The 21,257-nt window shown below is 40.9% G+C and overlaps 1 long non-coding RNA gene across 2 annotated transcripts in view; it reads right to left on the bottom strand.

Annotated features, from left to right (window-relative positions):
- LOC117880496 overlaps positions 1–20,801 on the bottom strand; it is an 80,412-nt gene extending 59,611 nt beyond the window's left edge. For both annotated transcript variants that reach the window (XR_004646544.1, XR_004646543.1), the window contains exons 1-2: positions 20,643–20,801; positions 16,665–16,727 (exon numbers count right to left, since the gene is read on the bottom strand). This is a non-coding gene — a long non-coding RNA (uncharacterized LOC117880496). The remainder of the gene's footprint in view (positions 1–16,664; positions 16,728–20,642) is intronic.
- Positions 20,802–21,257: the final 456 nt, after the last annotated feature.

A 21,257-nucleotide genomic window follows, 5' to 3' on the forward strand; every position in this document is an offset into this window, starting at 1 on the left:
CTCTCTCTCTCTCTCTCTCTCTCTCTCTCTCTCTCTCTCTCTCTCTCTCTCTCTCTCTCTCTCTCTCTCACACACACACACACACACACACACACACACACACACAGCAAGGAGGAGAAGAAAGATTGAACTATCTGGACTCTGTTGTGCTAGGCAATGTATAAATACACAGGAAGGCAAGGTCCTGGTCTGAAGAGATTGCAATTTTTTTCCAGATAGTGGGTGGGGTAAAAGGGGTACAATATGTCTACACTGTGAGTGGAGGGGGGGTAATTCCCAGCTTGAGGAGACATGCACCCTAGCTCTGATTAAACGAGCATGCTAAAAATAGAGTAGCTGCAGCAGCACGAGCGCAGGAGTGACTAGCTGCCCTGAGTACGTACCCATCTAAGATATTAGGCATGTACTTGGGACGACTAGCCCCTCCCATGGCGCATGCCATCACTACTATGCTTTCTTTGCAGTGTCCCAGCTTAGAGTTGGCATGGGTATGTGTCCTCGGAATCACACCCCCAGCTTGAACTGTTAACACAGGCATCAAAACAAAGTGCTGGTGTTCCCAGAGCTTGTTCATTTCATTCCCACCTCTCTCTCTCTCTTTATCCATTTATTTTTAAGGGGCCAAAGCGCTGCGACAGAGACTAGCAGGAGGAGGGGTTAGCAAGACCAAAGTAGTGGGGAAAAGAGACTGGGGGGGAGGGAGAAAAGGGCTGATGGAGAAAGAAGGATTAAACATAATGTGGAAGGGTGAAGCTGGCAGAGCTGCTGCTGCTGCTAGGGTCAATCTAGTAACTCCAAGGGCTGGCTCTACCCTCAGAAGATCCAGATCTGCTCCCTCTGGGGAAGAGCCAGAGGGTCCTGGCAGCCCCCAGATGGGCACCTAACATGGCCCGTGGGCCATCGGAGAGACATAGCTTAAAGCCCTGCTCCTGCAGATGCTTATGCATGGGCTTAACTTTAAGCATGTGAATTGTCCAACAGGATGATTCACCTGCTTAAAGGTAATCTTGTATTTACAGGACTGAGGCCTACATGAGCATTAACACAATAGACCTCAAATCTTTTAGAATTGCTCTCAGCTGCTTCAGATAGAGCTGAATCTTCTAGTTGTATTCTTCAGAGCCCTTTTTACTTGAGCAGCCAGCCATATTATTAACATTGCCTGAATGGTGTGCTGCTTAAAGCATGGAACTGACAGTTCTGGAAAGAGAAGCTCTCCCCTATGTTTTTCTACTCAGGAGATTTAGCTGTCTGTAAGCGAGGACTGGCCTGTCTCCCAAGATCTCCTCGCTTACAGACAGCCCCCCAACCTGAAGCAAATACTCACCAGCAACCACACACCACACAACAAAAACACTAACCCAGAAACCCGTGCAACAAAGCCCGTTGCCAACTCTGTCCATATATCTATTCAAGAGACACCATCATAGGGCCTAATCACATCAGCTATACCATAAGGGGCTCGTTCACCTGCACATCTACCAATGTGATATATGCCATCATGTGCCAGCAATGCCCCTCTGCCATGTACATTGGCCAAACAAAACAGTCTCTATGCAAAAGAATAAATGGACACAAATCAGACGTCAAGAATTAACACATTCAAAAACCAGTCGGAAAACACTTCAACCTCCCTGGACACGCAATTACAGACCTAAAAATCACAATTCTTCAACAACAACAAAAAACTTTAAAAACAGACTCCAACGAGAAACTGCAGAACTGGAATTAATTTGCAAACTGGACACAAGGGTTGAATAAAGACTGGATGTGCATGGGTCATTACACAAACTAAAAGCTATTTCCCCATGCTTATTTTTCCCCTACTGTTATTCACACCTTCTTGTCAACTGTTTGAAGTGGGCCATCCTGATTATCACTACAAAAGTTTTTTTCTCCTGCTGATAATAGCCCACCTTAATTGATTAGTCTCATTAGAGTTGGTATGGCAACCCGCATTTTTTCATGTTTTCTGTATATCTATATTTATATCTATATATCTAGAGAGAGAGATCTTTCTACTGTATTTTCCACTGCATGCATCTGATGAAGTGGGTTTTAGCCCACGAAAACTTATGCCCAAATAAATTTGTTAGTCTCTAAAATGCCACAAGTACTCTTTGTTCTTTTTGCTGATACAGACTGACACGGCAACCACTCTGAAGTCTGACTTAGGTAACCTGAAGAGGGTCTATATTCCTATTGCAGAAGTTCAACTGGAGAGTTGCTTAAGCAGAGAGAGCTATTAATGTATTATTTTAAGGATGCTGACAATACACCTCCGGGTTTTTTGCCAAGTGTTTCATAATAACTTTGCCTCAACGTGGAAAAGGGAAACATTAATTGCTATATGCAATTATAAAGCAAACTCACAGCTAACACTCAATTTAACTTCTACTGAATACAAATGTCTTTGTGCTTAGGGATTTTTTAAAACTGTTCAGCTATTTCTCATTTTAAAAATTTACCTTCTGGATATTTACCCAGACCTTGCTACTATTCAGCTAGAAATATAAAAATAACAAAGGCGGGAAATTCTCCTTTTCCCCACTCCATTTTAAAAATACATGCCCTAAAACATTTTGTATCTATCTTTGTTACTGTACCCAGCAACCTACCATCTTTATTTTTGCTCAAGAAAAGTATAGCACAGCACTGTAACAGGATTAGATGCCCTTTGAGCTGTTTTACTATATTTCAAACGTTACAGCAGTCTGATAAATCCTCAAATTCAAAATATAGTCAAATGGTCATTTTATTGTACCTACATCTTATTATATTTCCTGGTTGAGAAAAACAGCTTTAAACTGGTGTCCAGATCATCATCTATATTTTGGAAATGTTATAGTTTTATGCTAAAACTCACACACATCCCCAAAGTACAGAGGAAGAATGAACGAAATGGCACCTAGTTACTAACAGAGTTCTTCTATGAATGCTTCAGGCTGTGGGTGGTAACTGACCAAACCACTTCTGATACTGGAGATATTTAATATTAATAGTTGGGACTTGTTAAAGCACAACTAGTTTATTAATTCAAAACTTTATACTTAGTTTAGGACCTGAGCTTGCTCCCTCACTCACTCACGCCCGTCACCCCAATCGGGATATGTGCCGCCAACCACAGATCTCCAGAGTCCTCTATCCTAGCTCCCCTTAATTTCAATGAGGCCAAGATCAGGGTCTAATTTATTGTATTTATTGATGCTATGTTAGGATTGAATTGGAGTTTTTCTGGACATCATTTAAAATTTCCACCCATTTTGGCTGAATTGAGAAAATTATGGACAAAAGGCTAATAGATTATAAAACTACATAGGAAATGTAATATGGAATGAGATCAGCGATTCATCTAGCCTAATGCATCTCAGCCTTTTCAGGTTGGTGACCCCCTATGTCCAAGTCAAACAGTTCACTCTTTTATTCTTGCTTTCATAGTAAACATATCAATACTGTTGTGTGTCTGAGTTAATGACTCAAGATTGTTGAAATAACAGGCTCAAGTAGAATTATTTAATCTAAGATTATCGATCAAAGATTAGTACTGCACTATAGAGAATACTGAAGATAAGAGATACATTACCACCCTTTGTTGTCAGACTAAGCACTGGATATGTGTCTCTCTGGCATCTGGAAGGGACACACAGTTTTCATTCCCCCAACTAAGTTCCCATATCAGTATCATTACATAGGGTTTCAGACAAAGAAAACCTCATTGCCAAGGATATTCTCCCAGAAACATATGTTGAGATGTAATTTCTATACATTCACAGTTTACTTGATTTATGTGTGAAGGCATGATTATTTACACCTGCGGGAACTAACAATTCTTCAAAATAATCTCTCTCAGTGGGTCCTTCTTACTTAGAAGGGATAAGGGTTACTTATCGGTCAAGGACCAGTGTTCTGGGTCTTAGTATTCAGTCAGACTCTTTGTTGAAGATAAAGCTTCTAAAGAATAGTTACTATATATAACTGAATCAAATATACAGAAAGAAAGAAGTATTAATATTTACTAACCAGTACTAACAATACCAACAATGATAAGGCTACATAATTTGAAAGTGCTTCAAGAGGTTGACAGGGAATACTTAACCTTGAAAGGTAGAGGTGTGAGGAAAGCGAGGGAGTAAGATTTTCTTTGTTTGAGATTGTACTAAAGTTTTCAATGCCTTGTGGCTCCCCTCCCCCTAATTATTTTTCATGATTCCCCTTGGCGGGGGTGGTCACTACCCACTTGTTGTGAAACACTGATCTAGCCAATTTGCTAGTCTCTGATGGCAGCCAGTAGCAAATGCTTCAGAGCAATAAGCAATAAAGCCCATCATAGACAGGCAATTATAGAATGTCCTACTTCTAGGGGGAGTTTCTTTCTAACCTCCAACAAGTTGTGGCTGATCATGAAGATGTTGATTCCTTACAAAGAAATTATCCTAGTTAATATATGTGCCATTTGTTACATTGTCTACAAAAAGGATTCACTTGTATGCACTCTCTAAGTACTTGGCCTCTGATACCTTGTGGCAATGAGTTCCGCAGTTTAAACTGTGCGATTTCTAACCAAAAAAAATCATTTTAGCATTTTTTAAAATACATTACCTTTCAATATCACTTGTGACTTCTCAAATATTTGTTTATTACTTAGGTATAGTGTGTGTTAATTACAACCTAGTCATTTTAACTGGATGTTGATTAAGTGGACACAGCAGTGAACACAAGAAGCTGTTGTAAAATTAATATGAAAAGTCTTGAAATAAAATATTGTTCTAAATAAATATTAGGAAAAAGTTCATTTGGGGATTGATAATTTCCTGGTTAATTCTTTCCCTTTTAAATCTCTGTCAACTTCCATATTTTAAAACTGTAGCCAAAAATGTTACCTGCGTATAACAGCTAGGTGAGACCCACTTACCCTCTTGGTAGTGTCTGAAATCCCCCCCATTAAAAGGTCTAATCCTGCTTCTATTGAAGTTATAATTGACCTCGATCTGAGTAGGATCATACTCTAAGTGGAATTTTTGCTAATATTGTTCTGAATAAATGGCAGTCATTATCATTCAACTAATTCAGTTGCCTGAGAGCCATCCAAGTGAAATGCCTGCCAATTAAGCAGAGTATAATGTGTTCTCTTACTTAATACCCTTTAGGTCTAAACAGGAGCATTTCAGTTCCCCTGAATTTAAACGAATTTGGCAAAAGTAAAATGTGCCAGAGGGCCATACACTTGTTACTTTCTTTCTTTCTTTGCAGTACATCACTGAAATGTCCATAGTGAAGCAAAAGGGTAGCTGCAGATACCACACTGATGGACCAGAAATAGATAAGGTATGGATAGCTAAGGCTAAAACACCTTGAGTTTTGATTTATTTTTAATTTAACAAGCTAAGCACAGACAAGTTTTCTCAACACTTGGTTGGAATACGTCCAAGCAAAGGTGAAGTGTCCTAGCAAGTGGCACTTATCTCAGTAGCTAGTCCTCTCCCCTCTGAGTCTTTACTGGATCACTAGTGACGAAACTGCTGTGTTGAAGGTAGACAGCTTGTGGTCATTGAAGATTACAACTTCACTTCTCTTAGAAGTGGAAGTATTAGCCTCTGTGTCCTGGACCAATTCCTAAAACATGGAATTAGCTTCTCCCCAATTAAATTCCTTCCATAATTTCAAACAGGAGATATTCTTCTCTTCCCTTCAAAATACTCTGGTAGGTATTGTCTTTGGAAGAGAATGGATTCCATTTTTCCTCCTGTGACATAATTGCATTTCACTGTATTTACTGAAATAAGGGCATGAAAGCAGAGTGGGTAAAAAACTGAATTTAATTCCCTGGTCCCAGTCACCTGACCTGGATTAAGATAACAAAAGTTTATTGTCCTTGTCACATGATAGGGAGTCAGTGTCTCTTGACTCCTGTAGTTTGTTACATCTTCCATTTCAGACTGTAAATCACTGTTGGAGAGAGTGGTGTGCCTAACTGCCATTTGTGTGTTTGAAAATCTCCCACTTTAAGATTAATTGTGCTGTGTAAATATGAGGCATTTCTAAAGTTAAGGTTTCATATTACAGAACCTTTTGATAGTATGAATCCTCAAACCTCTTGCACCTTTTCAGTGCATATGAGACTCCGCTTCATCTGCTCAGTTGTACATTCTTTGTCCCAAAGTGCCCCAAAAAGGCAGAAAATACAAAATCAAGCCTGGGAGTTGTAGTGTCAACTCCAAACTCTATTTCTGAGGTATTTTGAAATTTCCAAAGAGAGCATACAACAAATGGTTTATACTGCCATAACCAATATAATATTTCTGGCTGACACATAGAATTTCAGGCAACACAGCCATCTGGCTACATAGAAAAATCACATGCAACATATAAAATGTCCAGGTTAGTCAGCTAATGATGTTTAAAGTTTTGAGCCACGGTTATAACTTACACTTAAGGCAGTGCTTCTCAAAGTCGGGCCGCCGCTTGTTCAGGGAAAGCCCCGGGCGGTCCTAGCCGGTTTGTTTACCTGCCGCGTCCGCAGGTTCGGCCGATCGCAGTTCCCACTGGCCGCGGTTCGCCGCTCCAGGCCAATGAGGGCTGTGGGAAACAGCGCGGGCCAGGAGATGTGCTGGTCACTGCTTCCTGCACCCCCATTGGCCTGGAGCAGCGAACCGCGGCCAGTGGGAGCTGCGATCGGCCCAACCTGTGGACATGGCAGGTAAACAAACCGGCCCAGCCCGCCAGGGGCTTTCCCTGCACAAGCGCAGACCGGCTTTGAGAAGCACTGACTTAAGGCATTATTTATGTTCACCAAAAGCAATTTTGTTTATTAGAAACTGCAATATTAACAAACTGTTATAGTATTTTAGCCAGTCTCTATGCTGCCTGGCTCATTCTTGTCATAGGTGCATTATTGGTTCCAACATACATTTAAAAGAAAAAAAAGTTTTCTATTAATCATGCATTTGCCTAATCTAGTGTGTTGACGAATGTTTTGTTGAATTTTTTTAATTCGTTATACATTATTATAATATATAATGTGTTGATCTGTAAAATTTAAAGAATTAATAATTGGCACTTTAGCATTAAGATCAGTGTATACACTCTATATTAGCTACATATTGAATCTTGTCCGGCCGTGATGGATTTCTCTGTTGTTCAGGGCCACAAATAAACTGTTGTACCCACCCCACCCCACCTCTGGGCGGAAAAAAGACAACAGAAAACCAGCCCTTCCCTCTTTAAGAATGTTCTCGACATGGGGAAATTCTGCTCTCATTGAACTCAGTGGAATGTTTGCCATTGACTTCAATGAGATCCGGATTTGCTCCAATTGATTTTAGTTCTGAAAACGGATGAAGGTTCAGGGAAGTTAGTAGATTTCTTATGTTATCCCAGCATGTTTGTCCATCCCTAAACTAAATATTGTGAATCAAATTCTGCTCTCAATCACACTGATGAAAATCCCAAGTAACACCAATAACTTCAGGGAAGTTATTCTGAATATATATCTGTGTAAACTGACTGCAGATTTTTGCTCCTTGACCCTTCATTGAGAGTACTTTCTGAATGCTAAGGACACAGAGCTGTTTCTCTTACTGCTGATCTTTCTAGGGTTACTTTGTAAGAAAATGGCATTGCCTATTGCAGATATATTCCCCATGCTCACATACTGATTTCCCATTTAGGAGGTGCTGTTTACATGACTATCACTTCTCTTTAGGCAAAAATCATGCCCCAAAATTTTCTATTGATTTGCAACTTGATGCAGAAAAAGTGAGCTCTTAAAATTATGAGCACAGGCTAAATAAATGATTCATGTAGGCTGGTTTTGTCTGAATAAATTATTTGTTTTTTTCCTCTCATCCTGGCTAGGAAAGAATATAAAATTCATGCTATTCTATACAAATAGAAACTCGTCTAAAATTCTGACTTAATCATTGGTGTTTGCAAAGCAAAACATATATGGAATTTCTTCAGGGTTTGGGGTTTTTTATTATTATTAATGCTGTGGAAGGAAAGAATCAAACAATAAGATATCCCATTTATGGCCATCAATTATAGATGAGTACAAATGTTATTAATATTACTATTTTCTTAAATAGTTTTTTTCCTCTGTGGATATACAGCCTGATTGGCATCCAGAACACCTTATCCTCTGTGCTAACATTTTAAGGCAACCATTCACTTAAATAAAATCATCTGCAAAATTCAGACCCTGAGAGATCTTCTTTATTTTCAGTAAAATAGCTGGAGTTTACATTGCCTGGCCCTTTAGGAAACACAGGAGCACATGACAAATGTTATGTCAGCTTTTATTTTAAGAGGGGGGTAAAGGCGGCAGACCCAGAAAGTGTGATCCAATCACCCAATAGGAGATGTACCAATTTGTGATGGGGTGTACCTGGCCCTTAGAGGCCCCCTGCTGGAGGTCCCATCACACTGCACCACAGGAAAGGAACAGTGACGGTGGGCCCTCCAAGCCTGCCTAGACAGGCTGCACAGAAGTAGGTAATTAGAAGCCAACAGGCTCAGATAAAAGGAGCTGCAGGGATCTGAGCTGGGGCCAGAAAGCTTAGTAGAGCACCCTTCCTCTACTCTACTCTGGCCAAAGGGAGCTCAGTGGCCTGCATTAGCTAAGCCTGGGAGTGAGAAGACCTGGGAGCTCTAGCCGTAAGGTAACAGACAGAGGTTAAGAGGCCAGGTATGAAGAGGCCCACCCAGAAGTGGGCAAGCCCAGGTTCCCTCCTCCCCCCCCAACCAGCAAGTGCTGGAGTGGCCTAAGCCCCAGCAAGGGGACACATCTAGTTTAAAAGCTCAAGAAAAGGGACTAAATTTAAAGGTCCTGGAGACAAGGCTGAAGGCAGACCAACAGTTCCAATTGGACTCTTTATAAAAAAAGAAAGAAAAACCAACCAAAGAAGAAAGGGGTTAGATGCAAAGGGCCCAAAGAGAGGGCTGAAGACACTAATAAGGACAGACATAGCCCTTGCTGGACCTTTGATACCCCCAGAAGGAATTCATTCAATTTTGATTGTGTGACTTGGACAGAGGGCTGAGCCATTGAAGACATACCAGTCAAGGTCAACAATCTACAGGTGGTGCCAGGGGCAGGAAAAAAAGCTTTCAGCTCCACACTCAGCTGACAGGAGGCACTCATGGGACAGGGGGCACTAAGTGTCCTCCGTCACACAACTGATTCTGAAAAATGTCAAGCTTTCATACCAGATGGTGCCTACTAATTGCTCATAACAAAATCCTTTTTGTTGGTGTGGGGAAAAAACTCAGATTGAAATGGTAGCTACCAAGTAATAAATAAAGGGGCAACCATCCATGCTCGCATCTTTGGTAGAACAGAGAAGGAAAGCACAGGTCTTTTTTTTAAAAAAAGTTTGTGAATTCAGGGCTCATGAAAAGTTAACAAATGTGGACGTTGAAGTCCACAATCCACAGAACACAGATACTCCATGATGGCACCAATGTAATGTTCCCCACCAAAGTGCCACACCCTGACCCAGACAGACCATCTCTAGGGATAAGAGTTTAGCCTCCAGGTTCATTTTGTCCTCAGGCTTTCTGCCGAGTGACCTAATAGTGGTGAGCAGTGCCAGCCGTAGCAGTAGTTGGGATAAGGAGGACAGTTGTCCATGCAGAATTTGAGTGAGATCAAGGCTCATTTCACATAGCCATAGGTCAACAAACAGCCAGGGGATGGTAACATTTGAGCACTGCCCGAATGGGCTGGGATTATTGAGCTAGTTCCCTAGAGCTGTGTCCTATTGCCCGTTCTTTGAGCAAACCCGGTCATCAAAAACACAAGCCTTTTCTAAACCAGAAACAAGGAGAAACCTATCTACATCAAAGGAAGTGCCCCTAATGGGAGTTTGCTCTCCTAGAAACCCTTCACCAGAGAAAAGGAAAGTCAAAAGGAAGCCAGAAGTTTGTTTGCAAAGTAGAAGGGGACTGCAGACTAGGAAGAAAGGAAGAAAGTTAACTTTCATAACATTTCTCTCCATACAAAAGAAACATAATTTACCAATATCTGGGCTTAGCCTCATATCAATGCATAGCTCCCATAGGAGTTACATGTTACCAGTGAGATGCATCACCCTAACATCTGAATGGGTTTGCTTCATTGCTTGTACAACATCTGTTCCTAGCAAATTATTTGAATACTTGGGGCCAGATCCCAATCTCATTCCAGTTTTGCACTGACGTAATTCCATTGACTTCACCAGAACTCCTCCTGATTTACACGGGCATAAATAAGAGCATAGTTTTAATTTAGTTTGGCTTTTATAGCATTCCACCCCTCTAACTGCTAGTTTCTGACAAATTCATTTAGCGAATAACAGTCTCATAACCTCAAAAAATATACTTTGTATTTCTCAAGGATTTAGACATTAGCAAGCAGAAGTTATTGAGCTAGAAATTATCCATCTGTGAATGTGAAGATACAAAATGTACCAGTCTAAAAATTACTTTTATTCAGCACTTGGAAGAAAGTAACAGAAAATGTTACTGCCAACACAGAGGTGTCAAGAAGATGGAATAGGATCCACTATAATATGGGGAAATGTCTGCTTGTGTATTTTGTCATCAAATTGGAACATTTTCGACAGGTGATATGGCAATACGATTTGAAAACATAGCTACAGTAATTTTTATAGTATTACAAAGGTGTTTTGCTGACATTGTATTTAGCCTTTCATATATGGATTTGATTATAGTTACATTATGAACCTTCAAAACCAGTTAGATAGATATTTCCTGCTTGATCACTACCATATATTCTGGCAAATTCACCAGGTAGGTGTGGGGATGCGACAGTCTCAGCAGCTGGGGGTAGAACAGGATGGGAGTCTGGAAGTTCATTCGCAGGAATTTTCCCTCCACAGCTCTCTGCTGCACAATAATGATCAGAAAAGCAAGGGCAATCAGGGTATGTCTACACAACAAAGAAAAACCCATGGCTGGCCTATGCCAGCCAACTCAGGTTTGCGGGGCTCAGGTTATGGAGCTGTTTCATTGGTGCATAGACTTCCAGGCTTGGGATGGAGCCCGGGACCCTGCAAGGTGGGAGGGCCCCAGAGCCCAAGCTCCATCCCAAGCCCAGAAGTCTACACAGCAATGAAACCACCCAGCAGTCAAAGCCTCGCAAGCCCGAGTCAGCTGGCATGGGCCAACCACGGGTTTTTCTTTGTTGTGTAGACATACCCTCCGACTCAGGGCTTATAAACTTGTTCTAAATTTTTACAGAAGTTCCTGAGTGGCCAGGTAACAGCAGTAGCTTATCTGTACCTGGCAAAAAAAGAGTTCTCTCTTTGGGACATGAGTTCACCACCTCAAACCCATTCATTTTGCTTCAGTGCACTAGTACGTCAAGACTACATGATATGCAGGATAAACTAGAATGGCAAGAGGCTCCCTGCAGCATCAGTCTGAAGACAGAAGATCATTCCAGCCACCTTTGCACTGCAGCTGATCACAAGTCCTACACAACAACGCTACCCAAGTTTATAACAAGAAACAAAGAATACTACTATATTCATTTGTTAAAGCAGGAGAAATTTGGAGAAAGTTGGAATTTGGCCAGGAGCACTGGCTCTTGTTCTTCAAAGGCCACCAGACTACATAGTTGGCAAGACATCAATTTTAGGTCTCCCCCTCCAAGATGTATTGATTTAAAGAGATGAGATGGTTTTCTTTTTTCCTTTCCTTTACACATTTTAATCCCATACTAACAGAAGCTCAAAAGAGGCTAACAATGACTCTTAACTAATCAGTTGGACTTCAAAGATCATTTCTTCTTTGGGTGCAGTATGGTTTGACACATATGAAAAGGAGATCTAGTTTCCTTTAAAATAAATGGAAGGATAATATGGCCACACTATAAATAAGTGTAAATAATCATTTCTTAGTGCCAGATTAGTTTGGAGCAAGGTATCTGCCTCTTCTGATCCTCCTTCACTTAGACATTTTTGTTAAAGAAGTTTGCCACCAATTTTTTTTTATATTCTTTTGTTCGATGTAGATGATGACCAACAACTGTCAGACTAGCTTGAGGGAGAGACACTTATGCCAGACTTTTCCTGAACTGATTATGCCCAGGAGGGAGAAAATTAGATCAGGAGTGTTGGAGAAAGGGAAGGATGTGAACAGGAGGAGGAGGAAAGAGGAGGAAGAAGACTTCTAGAGTTTTAGCTAAGCAACCATAATGGGAGAGGGTGGGTGTTGTCAAAAAGGAACTTAGAATCATAGAATATGAGGGTTGGAAGGGACCTCAGGAGGTCATCTAGTCCAACCCCCTGCTCAAAGTAGGACCAATCCCCAGACAGATTTTTGCCCCAAATGGCCCCCTCAAGGATTGAACTCACAACCCTGTGTTTAGCAGGCCAATGCTCAAACCACTGAGCTAAACTTCTCCATCTTGTATTGCTCAATCCCAGAAAAGTCCTGATTTAGGGTACCCAAGACTAATGGCACAATCGTTGGGTCCTAATGCCACACAGGAGTCCGGGGGGGAAGGAATGGTACAAAGATAGCTTTAAACCACCGTAAAGTCCACCTAATCTTGGCAGGGGACCAGTTCAGAAATACAACTTGGGACAGCCTCAAGGCTTATGCCTGGAAGAGGGGTACTTTGAGCATCCCTCCTTTTCCCTGAGCCTGCCCACTACACCGGAAGCCACTACGCTTGCCATACACCAGAAAGCGATTCCCCATCACGGGAATCCTCAGGCAGTTGGACATTCTGACTTCAGTGTCACTTTGCACAAGTGGAGCAGTTCAAAGCATAGATTCAGAGTTTTAAGGCCAGAGGGAATCTGACCTCCTATATAACACAGGCCATAGAATTTCACCCAATTACCCTGTATTAAGCCCAGTAACGCGTGTTTGGCTAAAAAATATCTCCCAGAAAGGCATCCAGTCTTGATTTGGAGATCTCAAGAGATGGAGAACCCACCACTTCCCTAGGCAGTTTGTTTCAATGATTAATCATCCTCACCATTAAAAAATGTGCATTATTTCTAATTTAAAATTTGTCTGGCTTCAATGTCCAGACACCGCTGCTTTTTATGCCTTAGCAACTAGATTGAAGAGCCCTTAAGTATCCAGTAATTTCTCCCCATTAAGGTACTTATACACTGTAAATCAAGTTACCTCTCACTCTTCTTTTTGATAAACTAAACAGATTAAACTCCTTCAGCCTCTCACTGTAGACATTTTCTTCAGCTCTCAAATCATTTTTCTGGCTCTTTTCTGGACACTTTCCAGTCGTTTAATGTCTTTTTAAAACAGGGACATCAGAACTGGACACTTTATTCCGGTATTGGTTTCACAAATGCCACATACAAGGAGAAATAAACCCACCTCATTACTCCCTTGTTTCTGCATCCCAGAATCAAGTTAGCCCTTTTTGCCACTGCATTGCACTGGAAGCTCATTTTGTCCCCTAAGTCCTTTTCAGAGTCACCGCTTTCTGGGATATAGTTCCCTATTTTGTAGGTAAGGTCTATGTTCTTTTTCCTAGAAGTATGACTTCTCATTTGGCTGTATTAAAATACATTTTGTCTGAATGGGCCCAGTTTACCAAGAGATCCACATCGCTCTATAGGACTGACCTGTCCTCGTCATTTACCACTCACCAACATTTGTGTCAGCCACAAATTTTATTGACAATGATTTTATATCTACTTCCAGATCACTGATAAAAATATTGAATAGCACTGAGCCTAGAAGTGATCCCTGCAGAACCCCCCTGCGACATTGCTCTTCATATGTTTTATAAAAATATGTTTTTGTTTATAAATGTGAATCTGATGTAACTGGAATATGCTTTATGCAAAAGGTCTCTTGTAAGATATCCTTACAAAGCTTATGTTCTACCAAACGTGTTCATCCTATTTGTATGCATGTATCATTCTTGTATCTAAAACTAAAAATATGAAGTATTACTCTGAAGTCCTATTGTAATTATGCAAAGTGTGGGCCATTAATGGTGGCTTGGAATCTTGATGGCTCCCATTAACTAGGACAATTGGTTCTGAATGGCTCTGTTTATTTGCAAAACTTCCTGGGTACGTGTGCGCCAGCCTTGGAAGAATGGAGACTAGGGGTCTCACAGGACATGTGACCATGTCACATGATACTGGAATCCATCTTAAACCTGCTGCTTTTTCATTTAGAAGGAGGGGTGGGAACCCAGAGAGAGACAAAGGATTCCGTCCTTGTGCCAAAGCTATAAAAAGGGGTAAAACAGAACAAAGGGGTCCCAGTTATATGGAATCTCCTGCTTTTCACCTAGGATGCCTGCTGGAACTAACAACATCTGTACCAGGGGAAAGGATTGGGCCCAGACTAGGAGGGTGTATAGTCTGTGAAAGAAGCTTGTTGGAACATCTCTGAGGGTGAGATTTACTTGTACTCTGTTTCTGAATGTATTAGGCTTAGACATGCGTGTTTTGTTTTATTTTGCTTGGTAACTTACTTTGTTCTGTCTGTTATTACTTGAAACCACTTAAATCCTACTTTTTATACTTAATGAAATCACTTTTGTTTATTAATTAACCCAGAGTAAGTGATTAATGCCTGGGGGAGCAAACAGCTGAGCATCTCTCTCTATCAGCGTTATAGAGGGTAGACAATTTACGAGTTTACCCTGTATAAGATTTACACAGAGTAAAACAGATGTATTTGGGGTTTGGATCACATTGGGAGCTGGGTGTCTGGGTGCCGAAGATAGGAGCACTTGCTAAGCTGTTTTCAGTTAAGTCTGCAGCTTTGAGGGTGTGGTTCAGACCCTGGGTCTGTGTTGCAGCAAGCTTGCATGTCTGGATCAACAAGACAGGGTTCTGAAGTCCCAAGCTGGCAAAGAAAGCGTACTCAGAGGTAGTCTCAGCATGTCAGGTGACTGTCTCAAGGGGGTCTCTGTGACCGAACCCATCACACCCTCCCAAAAAACAGCCTTATTTGATGATGATTCCTCACTGCCAATTACTTTTTGAGATCTGCAGTGCAGGCCATTTGCTGACCTTAAATTTGCGTGACATTTAGCTAACTTGAATTTATTAAAGTGGATCGATTATTTGAAAGTTCTCTTCACAAAACAACAAATAGCCTCACTCATTGATAGAGCCCTGTGATGATACAAATTTATATCCACGGATGCGGGTATCCGCAGATATAAATCGGTATCCGCGGAACCACGGGGCTCTCCTGGGAACCGCAGCGGCGAAAGGAGCAGAACGTGGGGCCGCCGCTCCCAGGAGCCAGCACCCCGTGCCAGTAGCTCCTCTGGCGCAGCTGTACAACCCATAGCCTCGTCCTCAGCCCTGCCCCTGCCCCTTCCACACAGCTGTCTGTGTCTCCTCTCTGGGGGCATGCGCACCACTTGAACACAAGAGTGGACCAGGGACAGCTGCCGGTGAGTTTGGTGCTTGTGCCAGTGGGCGGGGCTAGGGGCGGTACAGCCACACAGGAGGAGCTTCCAGCCTGGGGCACTGGCTCCTCAGAGCGGCAGCCCAGCATTCTGCTTCTTTCGCCGCTGCAGTCCCTGGGAGAGCCCTGCAGTTCCACAGATACTGCTTTATATCCACAGATATCCGCATCCACGGCTATACATTTGTATCCGCACAAGGCTCTACGAATTGATTTTTCTGGATGATGTTCAGATCCTATGATCCACCATATAATTCATAACAACGTGGTGTGGGAGGTAGAAGCCAGGATCATCCCATGACTGGCCATAAAATGCACGCCAACAATTTCATCTCCTACAAACAAGGGATTAAGCCAAAACTGACTTGTGGCAAAGTATGAACTAGGCAGCTTTCATGGCTAATTTGGGCAATTAGTTCACAGTAGAGACTCCAATTTCACTTCTAGCCTGAATGCCCTGAATAGAAATCAGTAAAGTATCTGCTTCAGAATAGTTTTGGTTTTTTTACACAATGTGGCTGCTAAAATTCAAAAGTTAATTTGGTGGGTGGGTTGGTAATTAAATTATTATGAGTCATATCTAATTCAAACAGATTTCAAGGCACATTTCAAGCTGTGGGGCTGGATGCCAGCTTTAGGTTCCCTAGCACCGCTTTGCATACAATCAAATGGAGGGGGTAGGAAATGAAAGCAGCCAACACTAAGAAAAAGTCTAAAGATAAAAAGTATTTTTAAAATTGGGAGATTGATCTCTGCATTTTATTATTGGCCATTCCATGTCACATGTTTCTGAAAAAAGCCCTGAGACTAAAATAAGAAATTTGAAATAGGAAACAATTAACCTCTAAGATTTTAAAGATCATAGTTGCATCTAGGTTCGGTATACATTTTTATTCCAATGTATTTGAACAAAACACAAACAAACAGACTATCCACAGATGTCGAACTGCCAGGCATTGGAAAATGTCCTGTTAGCATATGGTACAGAGACCATTAACTTGCAATAATAAAAAGGATCAGAATTTAATTTAGCATTTAGCCTCCTAGTTTGGTTTTGCTGGGGTATAGTGTAGACACATTAGCATATCACGAACTCCACTTCTGCTGTCCTGACAGCTACAGCCTCAACATCCTTTGCTGTCAATGCCACTGCTCACTCGCAACAATGAATTAAGGGACACACACAGGGTCTTCATGTGTCAAGATGAGGTAAATCCATTTAAATTCTCAGACGATAAACTTACCGTTGTGGAAGGTCACCCAACATCGCTAGTTGCTCTGTGGCACTGGTGTTTCCAAGTATAGTTCTAAAGGGAGGAGTGAGAGAAGAGAAACGTGTTTGGGGAAAAGATACTGCATTCTGACAATACATTATATTATCCCTAACAGAGAAGCTCAAGTATAAATAGGGAGTAGTGTGCTCCTTACCCAGTCACAAAAGAGACATAGAGCATAGTCAACAAAATTAATCAGAAAAAAAGGATACATAAGCCCAATGCTGAAGGACATTCTGTTTCTGCTAAGTGCCTTGGAGAAATATTTAAAAATAGTTTGCCCTTATTAATATCTTATTCCAAATCTAGATCAGGCCCTGTGGAGCCTAAGGTCATTGGAAAGACTACAGGAGCAGGTCAGTGAAAGATCACCAAAACAAAGGAAGCTGAAACTGTTTAGGCTCATCTCCCTTCTCTCCTTAAGTGTATTGCAGTAGTTCTCAAACTGGGAGTTGGGACCCCAGTGTGGGTCACGACCCCATTTTAATGGGCTAGTGAAGGCCAGTGTTACACTTGCTGGGCCTAAACTGAAGCCCAGGGCCCCTCCCGCCCCCCCCAGGCTCACACAGTAATTTTTTGTTGTTAGAAGGGGGTCACGGTACAATGAGGTTTGAGAACCGCTGGTGCATCCTGTTGATGAATTCTGAGGTCATGTAATTTATATGTGATGGGGACATAGGTTTTATCCCTCCTAACAACTTCAAAAAGCTCAAGGGTAAATCCAGTACAACTCCTTCATTAATACAGCCCCCAGTGAACATGTCTGGCTGATAATATGGCACATTAACAGCAATTGTAAAATCAGTCATAGCGGTGAACATACTGCTATGCTATTATTCAAACTGCTGCATCCTCCCTCCTATGCAGCCCGTCACAGCATATTTTATCTAGAGGAAGATGCGACAACCATGCAGAATTCCTTTCTAAAACTGTTTATGAGTACATAGAAGGATAAAGACATTGCCATCGGAAGGCGACAGGATTTTGGTCATTTGAGAGTTAATGATTAATCCAGAGTTCTTTTACTGTCAATTTAAAAACAGCCATCCCACCAAAAACAATCTCATATTCTTGACCCTCTTTCAGCAAGTTGCTTAAGCATGTGTTCTAAGCCTAAACTGGTGTCTAAGCATAAGCTTGCAAAGATGAAGAGGACAATTTTCAAAAGGCAAGTAGACACCTAACTCCCATTGAGCACACATGTAACAAGTTGCAAAAAAAGTGAAACTTCTCCAAGCAAAGGTCTCTGTTTAACATTTTATTATCTGTAACAGGCAATAGAATATTGTCTGTACAAAATATACTCTAACCTACTGTATGCAAATAGATAAAAACACTTTGGACAGAGTGCCATAACAAGGTTTGGGGTGTCCCCCCTTCACTCCCCCCGCCCACACCTCTCCCCCAAAAGTATCTATTTCCATTGATGCTTTTGACTTCAGTAAAAATGTTATACATTGCCTCTCTGGATACAATAGAACTTTCAGCTAGCCATACACAAGTTATTATTAGAAAGTATAGATCTTTCCACCTGATGTTCTTCTCCCTGATTGCAGAAACAATGGCACTATATGAATTCACTGAAGCAAAGAAAATATCTTCTGCCTTCCAAGGCTTTAAAGTATCCACTAATGAAAGTTCTCTTTTGGTTTTCCCGCCACCCTAATTTCGTTTTCTATGTGAAATTGTAAAACTGACCAAGGAACACTATAATCTAAAGCAGAACAGCATCTTTTGTTTTGTAATATTGCACTTGGAGAACTTGAAGAAAGCGGAGAAGATTTGCAGCTCAGACAGTGCATAAAGAGGTCTGGAACTATAGTAGGGGTGATGGTTCAAAAATGTTAACATTTTTAATTAATATTGGTATAACCCAATGGTGAACGTGTGTTTCGCAGTCCCCTCTGCCATTCTTCAGAGGGTATGTGTTGTTACAGCCCAAAGTGTAGAAGCTTGGCTCTTTAGCTCAAACTGTAGCAGCTCATGCTTTCAACTGTGGAAGACCTCAGTTGAATCCTTAGGGTGTTAGCCAAGATAGCAACCGTCATACTGACACAATGTGTTTGCACAGATGAAAGTGGATATTACTGTTTTGCCTTTTTAAGTTAAAGTCAGGAAGAAGGAATATCTTGCACGTAGTATCAACTGTACTGAATATTTGTGTATTAAAGCTTGGATTTACTAGCACAATAAAAGCAACATATGGCTGCACCTATTGAAAAAGAAGGTTAAATAAAAATAAACTGTCTCTATTCTACTATATATGTATGCACACATATACAGATAGTCTATATTTTCATAAAGGCCTTTCTATTGTAAGAGATCAGTAAAATAAAAGACTTAATGATAAATAATGGACAGATTTTCAAAAAGACCTTAATGCATTGGATGTCAAAATGGGAGCTACTGAGCTTAAGTACCACAATAGTAGCTATTAGGTGCTAAGCACCACTGAAAATTCAGCCCTGAACTCTTTTAGAAATCTCTTCCCATGTAGCCATCCTATCTGTACTGTGCTCTAATTATTTCCCGTCCCAAATCATTTAGCTGTTCCTGCATGTTAAAAAATGTTAATGAAGTATAACTGGGGAAAAAATAGCCCTGTTCATCCACGAATTAGATAGCTGTGTGTTAAGATTGTTTTAAAGTTTTATTAATATATAATGCCTTCACATAAACTTAAGAGCACAGAGACACCTCATATTATCTTTTGTTCAGGGGCCAAAATTAGAGTGACTAAAATCTAAATGGGGAATGGAGGTAGGGTAGGCCTATATCATCGACAAACTGAATGTAAAACATGGAACAACTGAAAGGAGAAACTCCTCAAAGGTTTTATTAGAATTTTCAAAGGGGAAATAACGTGCCTACATCATCCAAACTTTAAAAAGGATACAAGGTGGTGGTTAAAACTCACATTTGTTTTTACTCATGAAATGTACTGTGGTATCCTACTCATTGAAGTTAACAGCAACAGAATTTACCAATAAGCTCCTGAATGAAGGCAATAAGATTTCAGCACAGTTAATGAACTAAAGGAAAGTTGACTGTTGACATTTCTGCAATTCTTTCTAGCAGCTCAGAAACAAATTTGGATGGAGACGGGAAGTCAAGTTAACATGCTTTCTGCAGTACTAAATAGAGGAATCATTTTCCTTGACTTTCAGCTATACAGCACTTCTAAAAACATGTTTATATATAAAGTACTTGTAATTAACAATGCTATGAACTAGGCTTACTTGTGTCGAAGACATTGTTAATCTAGGAACTGTGAAAATATAATGCCTTTTAAAATGTCCTTCTCCTTGATCCTACAGCAATGAAGAACGGTGAGTTTTATCTTTATATCTTGAGAATTGAGCGAAACCATGAGAGAGGAAACTCAAGACAAAAGGAAAGAATCAGCCTTGCAGTAATTACCCTAACAGATATAGGGCCAGATACTGAACTGGTAGAATTCAGCACAAATCCACAATTAAATGAAGCTACTTGGATTTACATCTGTTGAAGATATGGCCTATCATTTAACTCTAACTTCCTTTTTTAATGAGAAGCATACGGGAAGCGACAGAAAACTGATAGGTATATTGGAAAGCAACTCATACCATGACACCCTGAAGCTCTATGAATTTATAAGATTAGATCAATGCTCTGCAGCCTAAGACCATTTCAATGACCAATGGGAGGGGTCTCTTCTACCGTTGCCTTGGGAGGCTGTTCAACAAGCTAATAGAGCTCAATGACATTAATTCCTGATATTCCACTCAAATTTTCCTCCACTTATTTTCACTCCATTATTCCTAATTATATCTACTTAGACCACCCTGAACAAATACTCTCTTCCACCTCTTGCTGCTTTTGCCCTTTGAATGCTTGTGGGTGGTTATGTATCTGTGCACCCTCCCCCTCCCATCTCACTCATCATTTAACCAAGCAATATGTACTTACTACTTCGAATCATCTTCCGTACAGCTGGTCATTCTGTACAGATGTTTAATTATTCTTCTCGTTCTCACTGAATTCCCTCCTGTTTGTCTTCAGCTTTCTGATATGGAGGTGGCCTGACACTGCACCGAACAATATTTGAATTTTCTGCAGCACTGTTCGTCCCTAAGGATCCTGAAATGCTCTAAAATGTTTAACAGAAATACAAATGACTTTATTTATTTATTTTTCCTTTATATTATGCCTGGATAGGGATATCCTTGCACATGGTTTGGTCTTTGGATTTATTATTTCAATGAGATGGGCATGAGTGTCTATCTACACATTCCCATAGGCCAGATAAACCTGCTGGCTAGCCATACAGCAGGCACAACTTGGGCAGCCATCAGTGAAAGCTTCCCCACACCTCCTTAACAATACGTCCCCATGCTGTTCTGGCTGAACTCTACCTAGTGGTAGAAGCGTAGTTCTAGTTCCAAGATGATTTTGTAGCCTCTAAGATTATCTAACCAATCAGAGTGCCAGTTCTGATGGTGGTATTGGTGATACCACCTACCAAATAAATAAATAAATAAATAAAAAAGGAACCTGACTCCTGGAAAAGGACTAAATCATTTC

The sequence above is a fragment of the Trachemys scripta genome, chromosome 7, assembly GCF_013100865.1.
Source record: "Trachemys scripta elegans isolate TJP31775 chromosome 7, CAS_Tse_1.0, whole genome shotgun sequence".
Lineage (NCBI taxonomy): Eukaryota > Metazoa > Chordata > Testudines > Emydidae > Trachemys > Trachemys scripta.